Source organism: Gossypium hirsutum, chromosome A08 (assembly GCF_007990345.1).
Source record: "Gossypium hirsutum isolate 1008001.06 chromosome A08, Gossypium_hirsutum_v2.1, whole genome shotgun sequence".
Lineage (NCBI taxonomy): Eukaryota > Viridiplantae > Streptophyta > Magnoliopsida > Malvales > Malvaceae > Gossypium > Gossypium hirsutum.
The window spans coordinates 121,109,539-121,128,315 of NC_053431.1; the positions used below are offsets into that span (position 1 = coordinate 121,109,539).

Sequence of the window (18,777 nt, forward strand, 5' to 3'; positions counted from 1 at the left end):
GCAGTGTCATCTGATATATTGACGACATCAATAAATTTAAAAAAAATGTTCTAATACAAAAAAAATAGATTAAAAACGTGAAAAAAAAACTAATTTATGGTTCCAACACCAAACAATAGTTTTTCTATGCATTTAATGTCTTAATGACTTTTCCAAACATATTTTAATGTATTTTCCCTATATTTAATGTCTTTTCTTGCATTTAATCCTTAAAAGAACAAATTCTTTTATTGAAAAGGTGTCATCTGACACATTAATTAACAACATCAACTAAATTTTTTTATTTTTTTATTTTTTTCTTATTAGATTTTCTTAAAAAATTTATTAATGCTGTCAATATATTAGAGAGCACCCAAAATTATTAAAAAAACACTTTATTTTCATAATTAATTTATTTAATTTTGTATAAAAAAAACTTTCACATTTTGACTCTAATCAAATCAAATGAAAGAGAAAGGTACAATGATTTGGATAATTGATGAAAGTGAAAAAGTAAAATGGATTTTTGAGAAACTGATTTTCTAATTTCGATGCATGGATTAAATAAACTGAAAGGAGAAATGGGTATAATTTTAAAAGAGTTGGCAACATTAGAAATATGTAATTTAATTGTCTTAACTGATATAATTTTAAATTTTAATTAATGTTATAATAATGATAATATTTGTAAATTTACAAAAACTTAAAAATGATGCAAATTGACATTTTAATTATGAAATTTATAAAGATTATCTTATCTATCATAATTTATTACTTTGTTATGAATTGTTAATTACAGTATTACCCATTATTTACAACAATATTATTAATGTGAGCATATTTTTTTTTGGTTAATATATTAATAATTCACTAAATATTTTATCAATTTAAAACTATTTACTACATTGGTTAAATCGAGAATTAATATATAAGTTGATATACTTTTAAAAACTTAAAAAGTATAATTACAATATAATTCTACAAAAAAAAATTATATTTGTAAATATAAAAGTTATTTTATTTTTATTAATAGCATATATAATTTTTATAATTATAATTAAGAAATTGAACATTAGGGGTTGATCATTTAAAATATCTTGTGAACAATTTTTTAGTGATAATTTTGTTTTAATAAGGATCTATAAACTTAATTGTGAACTATCCTATAACTTTTCATAATTTGAAACTTAAATATTTAATCATAGTTGTATTTTTTAAGGAAAATATGTATTGAATTAAATACAATTTTTTTATTTAAAAATAATGATATCAATTTCATTGTAAGAGGCATATTTCTAAATCAAATAGTTTTTGCGAGTAAATAAATCATTATGTTTTAAACCACAAAATTAGGTAACAAAAGTAATCCAAATTTCGCCTGCTTGATGTCGTCTTTGAGATAAAGAAAAAATAAAAAAATAGGGAATTAGGAAAGAGGGGATTGTGAATTAATTACATTTTTAACGTAGCTATGCTATATGATCAAATGGTAATGAGGATAACCATATATACTTAATGTATTTTATTGACAAATTGATAATCAAACATGTTTACAGCTACCATCTAACAACAAACAGATTAGGACCGCTGTTTTAGTTATTTAAACAGAATCATGTCTCATGTTGAGAAGGCAAAACTGATCCTTTGGGTTTAACGATAAGTCCCCCCAATAAGGGTTGACGCCTTGCTTTTCTTTACTCCAAACATCATTTTAAATGAAATACTCTCTTTATTGCATTAATTCATAATTATTTAAACTTACATCAATAATTTAAAATAAATAAATAAATATTAGAATAGGTTAATGAATTAATATTCACAAAATTAAGTAAAGACAACAATAAATAATTGCTGTTGCCTAACCAATCGGTGGCACCGCTTTCTTCTTTAAAAAAAATTAATTTTTTTAGGTGTAGCCTGATTAATCAATGATATCTATATTTAAAACTTAAAATATAAGTTTTTTTTAATAGTATATGCATAAAAACGAAAAAAAAAAAACTTTTTTATTAATGTTGTTAATGTGTCAAGCACCACAATATTATTTTTAATAAAATATTTTTTTTAAACTGACGAAAAAACACTAATAAAATTTTATTATAATAAAGTCAATGCTCACTATTCCTTCTCTGCTCTCGCTGCTGTTCTAGCCGTCAACGACCTCGATAGGCTCTTGTTTAGCTACTAGTTCTAAAATGAGAAGCCATGGATGGCTCAACTAGCTGCTGTTGGGGGTTGGCAAAGGTCTCGGCCTCCTCTAAAATGAAAAATTGTCATTCAAACTTAGTAAAGATAAAATTGCACATTATAAAAATTCTATTTAATTCTTTAAAAATTATAAAGATATAGAGTATAAAAAATTAAAATTTCATTCGCCCCCTCTAAAAAATTATTCTGTCATCGCCCCTATTATTCCTTGTCTTTCTGTTGCAGCCAAAGTGGAGGAAACCCAAGTGCCTCTCCTACTGGATTTACAAGTACATATGTTTGGTTAATAGCCAAGTTTATTGTCATTCTATTTTGCTTGGTCTCATATATGTTGATCTGTTCAGGCGGAGGAGACCAAATATGTGCTTGAGGCTAAAACTATCCAAAGAATGGAGATTTTGGTGCTTTCTTCCCTTCAATGGAAGATGAACCCTATTACCCCATTTTCATTCCTTGATTACATTACAAGAAGGCTTGGAATAAAGGACTATCTTTGCTAGGAATTTCTTGGATTAAACAAGAACCTATTGAGATAGTTGACAGCTAGAAGACCACTGAGAGCAGAGAAGGAATAGTGAGCACTGACTTTATTATAATAAAGTTTTATTATATCAGTTTTTTTTAGTTTAAAAAATATTTTATAAAAATAATATGGTGTCGCCTTACAAATCAACGGCATCAATAAAAAAATATTTTTTTGTTTTTATGCGTATATTGTTAAAAAACACTCATATTTTAGGTTTTGAATACGGATGTCACTGATTGGTCAGGCTGCATCCCAAAAAATTGATTTTTTTTTTCAAGAGGAAAGCAATGTCGCTAGTTGGTCAAGTAGCACCAATTATTTATTGTTATCTTTAACTAGTTTCGTGAATATTAATCCCTTTTCCTATTCTAGTATTATTTATTTTATATTATTGGTGTAAAAAACTTTTTATTTAGTCCTCCAACTTTTTGAAAAAAAAATACTTTAGTCCTATATTTAATTTTCACCTTTTTTTTAACCTTTGAACTTACACTTTTTTGATCAAATCACCCAACGTGGATAGAATAGCTTATATTAACTTTATTGATGTGAACATATGCATGAATACCATCAGCAATTAATTATTTTTTTAAAGAAGTCCAAAAAATTCCAAAACATACCAAAAGTTAGTAAATTTATTTAAAAATTTTGTAAAAAATAAAAAAAATATTATAAATTTTTTAAATAAATTTAAAAAATATTAAAAATTAATTATTTGCTAATGTAGCATCCACGTGTATGTCCATGTCAGTAAAGTTAATATTGGTTAATTTTTTCATCCATTTTAGAGTGGTTTGATAAAAAATACAAATTTAAGGATTAAAAGAGGTGAAAAATTAAACAAATGACTAAAATGATTTTTTTTTATAAAGTTGGAAGACTAAATAAGTTGTTATGTGAAAATTTAATCTTAGTAAAATTTTAAGTTGGAAATTTATGAAAAAAATTATTCTAAAAGAATCCGTTTAAAGATTAACTTGAATTCTCAATAAGGAAAATGCTCAACGAGGACTTTTACTTTTTCAACAACCAATTTCATTATTAGGGTAAACATGTACCTACTATTATATAGTAAGGTAAACTACTTAGTAGATTACTCTAAAATAGTATTGTTTTTATTTTGATTACTCTAAATTTTTTTTATCAATTTAGTTACTCAAATTAAGATAATTGTTCGAATTGGTCACTACCATTAAAAATTCCGTTAATCCACTAATGAATTGCTGACATGACCTTTTTTTGACATTTGAGTAAAGTTAGGAACCTCTTTGTAATTACTCCAAAACACTTTTTTTTAGTTTATTTGCAACATAAGACTAAAGCTTGTAATTTTTTTTTCCTTCTTCTTGTTGTTTATTTCTTGAGAAAAGTAACAGAAAAAAATGATGATAGTTTTGACTTATTTCTTTGATTTATAGGTTTCACAGTATGTTCATAATGTTTATTTGTACATGTTTAATTTTTGCTCGAATTCAATTACGTGCTTCTCAGAGATCCTTAACAATTTCTTCAAGATCTTGTCTTAGTATAGTAAGTATTTCTCTTTTTTAAAGAAAAGTTTATTTTTCCCCTTAATTCTTAAATTTCCAGAATTGGGTTGTGTTCTATTTATTTGTGTGTGTGCAGGTTTGGTTTATTAACATATTGTTTTAGGTGTTCAACTTTACTCATGAAAAACAATGATTCCCCAAATAAAGGTTTTTTTTTTATATATATAAACGTTTTTGTCATTTATTTTCTTTTTCATAGTAATTATATTTTTGTTACTAGAGTCTAGATACTGAATGTTAATAATGAAAGGATAATTTTGAAAGTACTCAAAAGAAGATTTTAAGGGTTTTTAAATGAATTGTTGAGTTTGTTTCTTTTATTTCTCCTTTGTATGTTTTCTCTAAAAAACTGTTAAGAGAAGATCAATTAAAGAAAAAAAGAGTGATAAAGTTATTTGAGTAGGAAACTAGAATTTGAGGTGTTTTGCACAAATCAAACAAACAAGTTAAAATTATCTTCATTTTCCTCAATTACTTTTCACGGGAAACAAATAACAGAAAGAAGGAAAAAGAGACTACTTATGAGCTTTAGTCTTATGTTGCAAATAAAAAAAAATTGGACTAATTACAAAGTGGTTTTTAACTTTAGTCAAAAATAAAAAAAATGTCACATCAGCAATTAGTGGATTAATGGGATTTGTAAAAGTAGTGATCAGTTGGAGCAATTATCTTGATTAAAATAACAAAATTGACAAAAAAAATTAGAGTGACATGCGGTACAATTTATCCTAAATAATATGATTATGGTTTTGTATTTCAATGTACTAATTTAGACAATTTAGGGGTGAGTATTAAATCTAATCTAAGTCAAATCGAGTATAAAAAATTTGAGTTGGACGAGATTAGGAATCCTATTTTACCAATTAAACTCAGTTTGAATTTTATTTTTAAATCGAAGTAAGTGAAATGAAATTCAAATGTAATATATGTGGTTAGTGTTAAAAAGCAATTTTGACTATCCAAACACAACGAAAAGAAGGGGAGTAAGTATTGTGCTTTTTCACCACCCACACCTATACAATGAATGGCGGGCAAATGCAAGTTTCTTTAAAACGATACAACCAACCACACCTAATATTTAATGCGTAAACGTACATTCGACTTTTACCAACATATTCTTATGGTAATTACAAAGTATTTTATTTTTAATGTAGTTTTAAATTTATGTTGCTAAGTTGGAATCTTGATGAGCATTTAATTGAAGGGCCACAAATTCTGGATGGGCTATTCAATATTGTATCGGCACCAAGCTTGAAGATGCATAGACAAAACGTGAAACTAATCCAGAATTTGCACCCTCGAAAATTACAGGACTGCTTCTGAAATTACTCCCCAAACTTAATGCATCTAAATAAATGCCAACATATTGCCAAACGTAAATGGTTTTAATTTTTACATTTATTTGTGAAACATAAATGTTGTTGTAAAGTTTGGAACCTTCCCAATCTGCCTCCATTCATCTTCTGAACCCAAACACTTTTATTATCATTGCAATCAACTCTCACGGTCAGGAATATCTCTCCCATACTATCCATCCCCATTCCATGCTTCAACAATGCCCAATTTAAGGATATTTCCTTGTTACACCAATTGTTTTGCTAAACAAAGCTTCATTATGTGACTAATTAGGTTGAGCAAGAAATTTGGTGTTCAATTCAATTTTTTTTGTTTGATTTAGATTCAATTATATATTGAATTCATGGTTATTGAATTTTATTTAAATTAACAAACTCAATTGATGGAATTTGATTTAACTTGAATTATTATTTTTTAATATTCAATTTGATTAAAAAAAATCGTAATAATTTTGTTATTGTTGAATGCTACTCTTCTCAAGATTAATAAAAAAGTTATGAATTACTACATTTGACATAATCTATACTATTATTTAAGCCTTTAATTAAGTTGGTATCACGAGTTAACCGGGTACCAATTCAGTTAGAAAATAACTAATATATTCTTTCTATTAAATCACTCCTATTATTATTTTAATGACATTTTTGTCTTTTTATACTTTTATACCATCTTTAAATAAAAGAGCTAAAATTAATATATCTAGAAATTAAACACATGTTTAATGGATTTATAAACAAATTATTTACCACCACACCAATAACAATTTTTTAGTAATTTTTTTTTCAAAAACATTTTCTTATCAAATTGTGTATATATAGTAATATCATTGGTTGTATTGGTGTCATAAGTCAACTCTATATTTAATTTATTATAATTTGATTTTTAATATTAAATTTCATTTTCACCAGCATATAACTTTTTGACGTGGTATCTAAAAATTGTAATGTCATGATAAATAATTGAAGTGCATTTAATGTTCTTAATATAATATATTTACCTATTTAAATTTTAATTTATTCACAAGTTAAATTAATCTTTTGATTTTAATTTCATACATATGTACTTGTATTATTATTAATTTCAGGCTTCATGAATGTTTTCTTTAAATGGATATTTACGTTTTAAATGCATAATTTTGAGGTGCATATGCATAGCATATATCTGTCGCTATTAAATGCAATTGAATATTACTAGTAACTAGACGTTTGGTGAAGTCGATTTGCTTTTCATATATAAAGGAGACATAAATTCCCTAACAAAACAATATTACAAGAATTGGTATGTGTTAATGGATCGATATAATGCCACTTATCAACATCAATAAACGACAATCAATATTAGAAGCTAGGAAGGAAGATTGTCTTTACATCTCTAACTACAATTAATAATAAACAAAACCACTTCCTCATTCTCCTATTTCTTTGCTTAATTGTAGCTGAAATAAGAATTAATACTACTCTTTAACACAAAGGGTAAGATTTTCTGAATCTAATAATTAAATTAGATTTTGACTAAATTTAAAATTAAGTCGGGTTAAACTTTTAAATAGGATAAAGTTCTCTCTATATTATTTCTTTTTTAAAGGTTCAAATCCAAAACCTTACTTAAGAAGTATCCAACTTCTTATCACTCGATTTGACAAGCATTGATCACATCTTAACTAGTTATAATCATTTGCCGATTTCTTGAAATTTTATTAAAACTTTGATTAATTGTAATTCTAAACAAGAATTAATACAACTCTTAACAAAAAAACCCATTATTTGCAAGGGCTTAAAACCTTCCCGTATCTGGTAGTCATGTTAGGCTTTGACTAAAATTGAGTAGGATTAAATTCTTAAATAAGGGCACAGCTCTCTTTGTGTTCATTTCTTTATCTGCTGGGTTTAAGTCCAAAACCTTACTTAAAAATGTCAAGTTTCTTACGACTCAACCCAACAAGCATTCATGGTTGTCCTATTAATTATATTTATACAAAATAGTTTCCCTCCATATTATTGAAACAAAGTGTTTGGGAAATTTGAATCAACATATTTGGTTTGATTGTTGTAATAAAAGAAGCTCACGGGCATCTCAATACCTAGAAAACTAATGCAATGCAACCACATCATATCTTCTTTATTTTCAGCTACTCACGGGCCTATTTAAGACCCCTTTTTGGCACTTTGCTTTGCCACCTTCCTTTAAAAACCCTCTCTCATTGTAAAACCCTTTCAAAACCCCTGTCCAATAGTCTCACAAGCAAAACCATATATTCTTTGAAAAAACAATGTCTGCCACAACATTTTACATCATTTTCATCTACCTCCTCTTGATGTGTTCTTCATATTCTAACGTCGCAATGGCCGGTCGCCCAATCCCGTCGAGCGTCCCGAGCACGATGATGCCTACAACGGTGGATTACGTGAAGACGAATCCTCAAGTACTGAACCACAACAAGCACCAGGTTTTCAATAAGAAGGAAATATTTAAAGGTTGCATGCCCAAAGGGTCTACGCATTCATCAGCACCAAGCCGATATGTTAATTATCAAACACTTGGTTCTTCTTGTGCTACTCATAAGCCAGACTCTAAAAGACCTTAATGGTTGAAATATATGTCATACTTTTTTTTTTTTGTGTGTGTGTGTCTGATTTGAGAAAAAAAATTGTGAGTTGAACGTCATGTTCATGTATGTATAATCAAAGTTTGGATTATATGTTAATTCTTTTTTCGATCTCGAGAGGGTCCTTCAATATTATTTTGGCAATTGCAATTGTGTTTTGGATTCTTTTTTCTCAGAACAAAAAATCAGATTAATATTATACCTTGCCAACAGGAGCTTAGAAAAAGAAAATCCATTGATGTTGGATATGGATTATACTGAATCTATTCATGACTTGATTTTATATGATCTTATATGCTACATTATCAAAATTTGTTGAACACAAACCAATTGATGACTAATTTGATAATTTAGAAGTCACGATATTTTTAGATAAAAAGGAAATCAAATTTGTAAAAAAAAAATAATGCATATAAATTTCAAACATTTTAAAAGAATTTATATGTTCCTCAAAAAGCATGTGAAAGTAAGCAATGTAGTAGGGCCTACACCCCGTTAGAAATTTAATGGGCTGAGAGATGGCGCCAATGGAATACTTGAATTTACCTTTCTTCTTTAACATAGTGCCCCTTTTCCCATCTCCAATTTTGTATTAAAAAGGGGTTAGCTCCATATTATTATATAATTTGTAAAAATTATGGATTTAATTATGAAAACGGTTGACCATAAAATATATTTTATTACTCTAAATAAAGATTAAGCCTCTAACCACGTGATTAATGGACAAAGTGAGTAATCACTATACCACGCCTCGTAGTTAGTTTTTGTTTTAATTTGATTATTGTTTAATTTATTTTTTAGTCTAATTTTTCACGTTGGCATATATATGTCAAGAAACCTATCCACTACTTATTATGATTTGATCCACATCTGGCGCTTAATATCTAAGTTAACTGTTTTGATAATGTAAGGATGTGAATAATATAACACCAATAATTTGTGTACGCAGTTAGACAAAAAGTTTTATAGTTTGGGGAGTAATCTAGAATCAAATATATAGTTTAGGGACGTTTTGTTTTGAATTAACCCTCAATTTTAAAGAAAAAGAGGCCTAGAAAAAGGATCCAAGAACTATCTAATCCCTCGATTGATCAATTAGACGATCCAAGTGTATCATGTTAGGAGACAGGTACATCCCTTCATATCTATTGCAAAAGCCTTAAATTTTCCCCCAATTAATTCGTTTTGATCAATTTATGGTTTTTATGTTCTTAAGTGGCTCGGGAAGTTGATTTCTTTGTATTTCTTAATATTTGATGAAAATAATTTTATCAGATTTCTCTTCAAGTGTATTTGGTTACAGATATTAGATATGTTTAATGTTGCAACAACCTTCTGCAAAAGGGTAAGCGTGAAGGAGCTAGTTACCAGTGCTCCCGTGTACACCACAATCACAGGTATTCTTCATTGAAATGAGCTGTTTTGATTGTTTTTAGTATTTATTCATATCTTTAAGCGAATTTCATGGAACTATTGTTCTTTATTTGTGGCTTATATGGCCCTTCTTCTGGCTTAAGTTTGATGCTTAGGCGGTGGGCTAGTAAAAACACAGCTGGATCTACTAAGAATGGAAGAGATTCAGAACCCAAGAATCTTGGGGTGAAGTAGTTCGGTGGTGAGGTCAGTGGATGATCCAAATTTAAATGCTTCCATTTAGTAATAACGGATATGAAATGATTGTTCACATTGTTGTGGCAGAGGGTGATTCCTGGAAACATCATAGTTTGTCAACGAGGAACACGATTCCATACCGGACATACCGGACACTATGTTGGGATTGGAAAAAGATCATTCTCTCTATGCCCTCAAGGAAGGTTGTGTGAAATTTGAGACACATAAGTTCAGTGGGCGCAAATGGGTGCATGTTGAACCTAAGGAAATGTCCTTTATCCTCTTTATGCTACTGCTGCTTCAGGAGAGCTGAAGACAGCCACATAAGGTTTGCACCATTGTTGTTTGTTTAGGCAGTCAAGTCTGCATTTCGTAGTTTGCCTTTTGAATTATGTTCTTGGATATTCAACTATCAATTGTATCAGAGAGGATCTTGGGAGATACAAATTAAAACAACCATGAGATTTGCCACCTCATGCTCTGCTTACCACATGGATGTTCTTGTTTTGATTTCTTTTTTGTTACTCATCTCTTTGATTTTCCTTTGTTGCATAACATGGTGCATGCTTTGACAAGACGTTTAAGACAACTTTCTAGTAAAAGATGGTGGAATGTGTTTCTTTTTCGGTATGATTTTTATTCTCTTTCGGCTTCGACTAGTAAGTAGTCTTTCTGGTTGATTGGCTCTTGATGCAGCTAAAATGAAGCAGTTTTCCTTTAACCTTTCTAGGGCTTTTAATAGACCGGAATTACTGAAATGCAAGCGGTTTATGTTGAGAATTTATTGTGATGCGAAATGTTTGAATCACTAGATTTGGAATTCTCGTCTAACATCTTGATGTCTTGCTTTTCCATTGTTTCAGGGAAAATTTTCATTTGACAAAAGTTTATGTGAAGAAGAGTGTTCAATTCCATAGAACCTCCTCTACCAGCCTAACTAAAATGACTAAAACCCTCTCCGTTTTGGTGGCCTGGGATGATGCCACTCTCTGGTGAGCTCTGTCGCCTACTACCAAAGAAGGCAGAACTCCAAGAGCGCCTACGACGATATTGTTCTTAGCCTTGAAGAACTGAAACTCTCCTCTCTTACTTCCAAAGGGTTTTCCAATGGTTTAGGAATATGCTTCATTGAGGGTCGTTTAGAAGGCTTCGGGTTAAGGTGTGACCTTGCGACGATTGCCATGGCCCATATCTCCTCCAATAGATCCTCGTCTACAATCGAGGATGGATCCGTGATCTTGATCAAGCCACTTCTTTTTAGATGCATCTTCTACCTTGCCAATACCAAGCTTGCCTGTTATAAGCTCATCTACAATCAAGGATGGATATCATCTTTATACATGTGAATGATAACTGCTTTAAATTACAGTCAAATTTAACCAATTCAAGCAAGGATGTGATGTCAATTCCAGCCCTTGTAGGATAAGAATGGCAAATAAATGAAATGAATGTCCACAGATTAGTGAACTACTAATATTAAGCCTAACATCTTAACCCATGGTAACATATAAAACTAAGGATGTCAACTAGCATGTAATCAAACTAATAATGAAATATATAAATATTTTTTATATATTTTATTTTGAGTAATGAAATTGATCATATAACCTAGTTCAAATCGGGCTTGAGTTAAACCTTAAAAAAAATGGATAAATTTCAATCTTGCCCTTTCATGGTATTTCTAGCTTCGTCGTTGATTCTGGAAATTCTTGTTCTAATAGGCATACGATATGTTGCATGCAATTTTGCATTGATATATTGCATACACACAAACAATGAAATTAATCTAATATGGAAATAATTGTATCCATTCCTTTATTTAAGCGTGTATAATTGGATCAAAATCAAAGTTTCATGTGTACATATTATAAAGGCCCAATTTTGTCCGACCCAAAACTAAAAATAAATAAACAAAAAATAAATAATAATCATAAAACTCAAGTCCAATTACAAAATATGTCGGTCCATTTACCAAGGCCCGAAAGCCCAAAAATTTACAAAACCAATAACCAAAAGCCCAATAGGCCCATAACTTAAACTATTTTCAGAAACCCTAAAACCTCAAGTCCCCATTCGCCCTGCTTCTTGCCACGTCAACATGTGCTCCTTCTAAAGACACCCACGCCCCGAGGTCTACTCCTCTACCGTCCTTGCACCAAAACGGCAAAGGCGGGGGTCTCTGTCGTCGTTGACCGCTCACCGCCACCTACAAAATAGAAAGAAAAGTACAGAAACAAACACGCAAAAAAAGGAACAGAAATGCAAGGACAACAAAGAACAGGAGGAGTAAACAGTAGTAAAAAACAATAGATGAAAATATGTATAAACGGCTATAAGAGCCGAATCCACAATGTATTTTTTTGGAGAGAGACACGAAACAACCGAAAAAAAGAATATAAAAATTTCAAAGGTGATTCCTATTTTTATTTATTTATTTTGTATTTTTATTTTTATATAAAAACAAAAAAAAAGGAAAAGAAAAAAGGAAACTTACCTAACACTTTGTATTTCGTCACCGTGAGTGGCCGAGGTCGTCACCGCCGATGAAAGGTGGCCCCTTTTATAATGGAAAGTTTTTAAAAACCCTAAAATTGAATTGTTCTTTTGTTTTTTTTTTGGCAATTTTTGATGAGTTTTAGAGAAACTCGACCCCAAATTTGGGTTCTAGGAGCTGAAAGGCCAAAAAGGGGATGTTTTTGTATTTTTCGGCCATCGGAAACGACAGAGCCCATCGCCAAAGACCTGTGGCCGCCTCAAGAACTCGCCGGACCTCAAGGCTGGACAAGGGACAACTTAGGAGAAAAAAAGGGCTTTCGAACTTTTTTTTTAAATGAAGGTAGAAATGATTTTTTAAAAGTTTTTTTTGGCTTAAATAGGCTATACTAAATGGCACCGTTTGGGACCAATGTTCATAGATGACAAACGACGTCGTTTTGAAGTTGACCCGCCAACCCGACCTGACCCTAGTAGGATCCGCGTGTTTTTTTAAAGGGGGTCTATTTATGCTTGTAGCTCTTCTGCCTTTGAATCTTTTTAATATGATCCTGATTCCTTTTTTATTTTTTTAGATCGCACCATCTAGTTTTAAATTATTTTCAATTTAGTCCTCCGATTTGCCAAAAGAATGGAGCGTCTAATGGGCCTAGGAATAATTTCCCAGCTGGTCTCTGCTCCTTTTTGCGTATCACATTTTAGCCCAATTTATTATTTATTTTATCTCGATTTATCCTTTTAATTTCATTTAAGTTACGATTAAGTCCTTTGATTTATTTTAATTCTTTTATCCATTTATTTACTTATTTACTTATTTATTATTCCTTCACTTTTTTAATATTTAAAATTGTTTTTTTTATTTTCTTTTATTGAGCATTTATTTTTTTCTTTTTCTGTGCCTTTATTATTATTATTATTATCTATTTATCTATTGATTTATTACTCCTTTATTTTTTATACATACTTAAGAATTAGATTGTATACATGCTGTAAACGGACCAATTTGCCCGGGTCCACATCAAGACCAAATAAAGAATAAATAAAAATAAGAATAAAAAAAACAACAATTAATTAAATGTCCATTTACAGTTCAAAGCCCAAAATTATTACAGTGACCCAATACCCAAATTACTACCCAAATCCAAACGGCCCAAAGGCAATGACCCAATACCCAAAATGAGCCCAAACGACCCAAAATTTGGTCATCAGAAACCCTAGGGCTCTCTCCCTCGTGCCGCAGCCAAGCCTCAGCCCTCGCACCGTACGACGCGCCAGCTACCTCCGTACGCCTCAGCAGCGCCACGCCCACGCCTCCGTACGCCAGCACAGCCCCGTACACGCGCTACGCACCCTGTACCTGCAAAAAAGGACGAACGCGCAGCAAAACAAACAAAAAAAAACAACAAAGAATATTGTATTTTGATTTATTTTTCTATCATTTTACCCCTTCGGCTGTAAAGCCAAGGGATTTCATCAGTTGTAAGGTTACGCACACCAAGAGAAAGCAATACAGACGCAATACACATAGATTGAAAAAAAAAAGTAATTTCTTAAGAAGGTGATCTCCATTTTCGGCTCTATTTTTTATTTCCTCCGATTTTTCATCATTTACATTCAAAAAAAAAAGAAAGAAAAATGGCACTTACTTTGAGTTTAGGCCGTCGATTCCCTTTCACTTCGTCGAAATCGAAGTTCAGAGGGAAGTCGGTGACTGAAAGGAGCCATGCTTCGAAGCCTGTGAGCGCCGGTCACCGTACCTTGCGGTGGGCTGGTGTCTTTGAAGAGAAAATATAGGTTGCGGCTAAAAAAAGGAAATGAGGCTAGGGTTTGGCCGAATAGGCTAAAATAAGCATTTATATAGGGCTTCAAATGACACCGTTTTAAGCCTTGCCCAAGGGCTCTCCAAACGGTGTCGTATTGTTACACCTGACCCGATCCGTTTTTCCACCCTAGGACCAACGCGTTCTTGCGAAGAGGGGATAATTTCGCAATCGGTCCCTCCTTTTTGTATGGGCATTCAATGGTGCCTTATTTATTTCATCTCCTTTTTTTAATTTGGCTTTACAATTTGCGTGTGCTTGCAAGTTAGTCCGCGTTTTAACGTTGCGCTTTAGGGCTGGTCTATTTCCAGTTTAGGTCCTTCTGAACCCTTTTTATTATTATTGTGTTTTCAAATTATCCCTTTGTTTTAGTTTGATTCTAACTAAATCCTTTTAGTTTATAGCTTTTTTTCTCGATTACTTATTTGCACATTTTAAACTACCCTGGTAATTGCTTCTTTATTATTGTAAATTTGTTTTTTATAATACCATCGTCACATTTTGTGTATTTTATACAAATGTTTTTCACATTATCATATATATGTATATATATATGTTGACACCATTTTTTGGGTGAAAACGGGGTCGACTTGGGTTTTTAAAAATAAAAAAGAAAATGGGAGTCGCCACCAATCTTTTTTTTGATGAGGTGTGATCGGGTCACCTCGTAAAACGGTTGTTTTTAATAAACGATTTGATTTTATTAAAACAACGAGTTTGGTCTACGAAATCCAAAAACGGGTTCGGGAGTCGGTTACGCACGAGGAAGGATTAGCACCCTCAACACGCCCAAAATTGGTACCTTAGTTGATTATTTAATGTCTTTATGTCGAAAATTAAAAACTCGAAAAGAATTTAAAAATACGATCCTTCTTTATATTGCGTTATTTAAAAAAAATTACTTGGATAAATCAAAATGAAAAATGCCTTCTTATCTCAAATTAACAAGATGTCACATTCAGTAAGTTAGGACACGACACCTTGTATTTTTTTGAGAGTAAGCTTGCCTTTTATTTTTTATTTAAACCTCATTTATTTCAATTTTAAAAGGATATTCAGTTATTTAGGATCAACGCGAGAAAAATCGAAGCTCAGTAAGTTAGGGCACGATTTTCTCGAATTTTTTAAATACAAAATATTGCCTTATTTTGAAAGTTTAAAAAGGATATTTGGCTATTTTGGTCGAACGAGAAATTGAAACCCAGCACGTTAGGGCACATTTTCTCGATTTTCCAAACGCAAAACATTGCCTTATTTAGAAAAAAATTTCTTTTTGATGTATGGTGTTAATATGCATAGCAAAACAATAATGAATATGATGGCATAAAAACAACACGAGCAATAGCAACGAAAATAAGATAATAAAAGGGACTAATCAATAACATACAAAGTGACAAGTACATAGGCAAATAAAATTGAATCCTCCTTTCTAAATAATGATGAAAATGTAAATAAATAAATAAATAATGAATAGATGTAAAAAAAACGTATATACGTGAATGTACACAAAATTATGAAAATATGAAAAATCTACGTATGTATATATATTTTAAAATTATCAAATATAAAAATATGTGTAAGGATGTATATGTATATGAAAAATATGAAATGTCTAAAAATATGAGTATTTGTATACATGTATATTTATAATAAAGTATGTACATATATGTTGAAGAAATGTATGCATGTATATATACGTATACTTTGAAATTATAAAATATAAAAAAAACACTCATATGTACATATATGTATGAGTTATAAAATATACATGCATGTATATACATGTATTATAAAAACGTATGTACATAAGTGAACACACACATATATATATAAAGTATTTAAATAATACATAAGTTTGTATATATATAAATAAATTAAAGATATGTACGTATGTATATATTCATATAACAAAATGTATGTATGTACATATATACAACAAAATTTGAAATTGAAATGACATAAATAAGTAAATCATACAATAATAATGTAATATAATAGTAATAATAATAATAATAAAATAATTAATTTAATGATAAAATAACTCTAATAACACAAATGGGATTAAATTGGAAAACAAACTAAATTCTAGGGTCGAAACTGTAAATAAGTAAAGAAAGGATTGCCAGTGATCGAAATGAAATGCACTGAGGATAAGGGGGACTGGCCGCGCAATATTCCCTCGTCCTTACGCGCATCATTTTGCGCAGGACCGGATTGGAACAAACGAAAAATTATGTGGCCAAAATTAAAATTCAACAAAAGGCAGTATTGAATATGCCGCAGGATTGGAGGGACCGAAGGCGAAATTACCCATCAGGGCAAACATGCGCAGGTCTCCCCCCCAAACGGCGCCGTTTTACAATCCATAAAACAAAAATTTTACTGCTTTTTCTGCTGTTTCATTTTCTGCCCAGAACGCAAAAAACTAACAAGGGAGGTTCCCTTTTCTCTGCTAGGCCGCCGCCGTCACGTCTCCTCACTGCCCGATGGCCGGAGCCATGCGAGGGCGCCTACTATCGGCGCATTGAAGCGCATTCAGAGGTCGAGGCTATGGAACGGGGAAACAAAGGGAAAGAGAAAAGCTTTGGCCCCTCCTTGAACCCAAGTTCGGCGACGGTGGAGGACCATCAACGGGGGCCCAAGGGCCGATTTGACGGCGGGCCTAAGGGCCGATTCAGGTAGCTTCTTTTCCTTTCTTTTTTGCTATTGATTATTTTTAAGATAGATTTGCAGAAATAAAAATAAATAAATAAATACGCAAAATATAAGAAAAAAATGAAGAGAAAGTAATTCAAATCAACCTTTTTAAATCTTGTTTTCTGTTTTTTGATTCCAATATCTGTGTGTTCGTTTTTACAAGAAAAAAAATCCCCCAAATAATAGTGAGATTTTCGGTTTTTATAACCGAATCAAAGTTATCATTTTTTCTCTTTTACATTGTTTTTTCTTTGTTGTTGCGCCTGCTTCTTGGCTTTGCAGGTGACCGTGGCCGACAGTGGTGGCAGAAGCGTGTGAGTGGAGGCATGGGCTGGAGGCGTGGCAGACGAGGAGGTGGAGCGGCACACATGCGGCGCTTGGAGGCTAGGGTTTCCTTTGATAGCTGAAATTTTTGTTTAAGTTTTGTGGGTTAGGGTTTTCCTAATTTTGGGCCAGATTTTGGGCTTGGGATTTTATTTTGGATTTTATTATTTGGGTTATTTTGTTGGTATAGGCCCGGGCAAAAATGGGCTTTTACAGCTGCCCCTCTTTGCTCATTTTCGTGTAACGAGAATAGAGCAAAGACATCAAAAGGGCCAATTTTGCCCGGTCTTGCCGAGGCTTGACTTTTTGGTGCTCATCTTCTTCAAGTAGCCTTATTCTTTTCTGCTGTGTCTCGTTGCTTCAATCCACTTCACTGCGCTCCAGAGAAACATGACTTAAATCTATTCTGCTGCAACTCCATGGGGATGAGATTTGTTGTTTTCTTCGTCTGCTCCACTACTGCTTAGGGAGATAAGACTGAATATGATCTGCTCCACTATTGCTTAGGGAGATAAGATCTGTAATCTTCAATCTATTCCACTGCCAAATACAGGGAGATAGAGTTATCGGCTTCAATGTACTCCACTGTAGTCAGGGAGGTAAAATCTGCCATCTTCGATCTTCAATCTATTCCACTGCCAAATACAGGGAGATAGAGTTATCGGCTTCAATGTACTCCACTGTAGTCAGGGAGGTAAAATCTTCCATCTTTGATCTTCAATCTATTCCACTGCCAAATACAAGGAGATAGGATCTGTTTTTCAATCCACTTCCTACCAATATAGGAAGGCAGGATCTGCTATCTTCGATCTACTTCACACCAATATATGAATACAAGATCTGCTTTTTTTTTCGATCTACTTTACCACTAGTATGGGAAGACAAGATCTGCATCTTGGATCCACTTCCTATCAATATAGGAAGATAGGACCTGCTATCTTCGATCTACTTCACGCCAATACATGAAGACAAGACCTGCTTTCTGCGATCTACTTCGCCACCAATATGGGAAGACAAAATCTGCATCTTGGATCCACTTCCTATCAATATAGGAAGATAGGACCTGCTATCTTCGATCTACTTCATGCCAATACATGAAGACAAGATCTGCTTTCTGCGATCTACTTCGCCACCAATATGGGAAGACAAGATCTGCATCTTGGATCCACTTCCTATCAATATAGGAAGATAGGACCTGCTATCTTCGATCTACTTCACGCCAATACATGGAGACAAGATCTGCTTTCTGCGATCTACTTCGCCACCAATATGGGAAGACAAGATCTGCATCTTTGATCCACTTCCTATCAATATAGGAAGATAGGACCTGCTATCTTCGATCTACTTCACGCCAATACATGAAGACAAGATCTGCTTTCTGCGATCTACTTCGCCACCAATATGGGAAGACAAGATCTGCATCTTGGATCCACTTCCTATCAATATAGGAAGATAGGACCTGCTATCTTCGATCTACTTCACGCCAATACATGGAGACAAGATCTGCTTTCTGCGATCTACTTCGCCACCAATATGGGAAGACAAGATCTGCATCTTCGATCCACTTCCTATCAATATAGGAAGATAGGACCTGCTATCTTCGATCTA

General features: G+C 32.0%; 1 long non-coding RNA gene and 1 pseudogene across 1 annotated transcript; one reads left to right on the forward strand and one right to left on the reverse strand.

Moving 5' to 3' along the window:
• The first annotated feature begins 7,960 nt into the window (after positions 1–7,960).
• On the forward strand, positions 7,961–10,688 carry LOC107942171 (50S ribosomal protein L27, chloroplastic-like; annotated as a pseudogene).
• A 2,693-nt stretch (positions 10,689–13,381) lies between these two features.
• On the reverse strand, positions 13,382–14,355 carry LOC107942167 (uncharacterized). Its single transcript, XR_001695780.2, has 2 exons — positions 13,975–14,355; positions 13,382–13,685 (listed from the first exon to the last, which is right to left on the reverse strand). It is a non-coding gene; the product is annotated as an uncharacterized lncRNA (long non-coding RNA).
• Between the last annotated feature and the right edge of the window lie 4,422 nt (positions 14,356–18,777).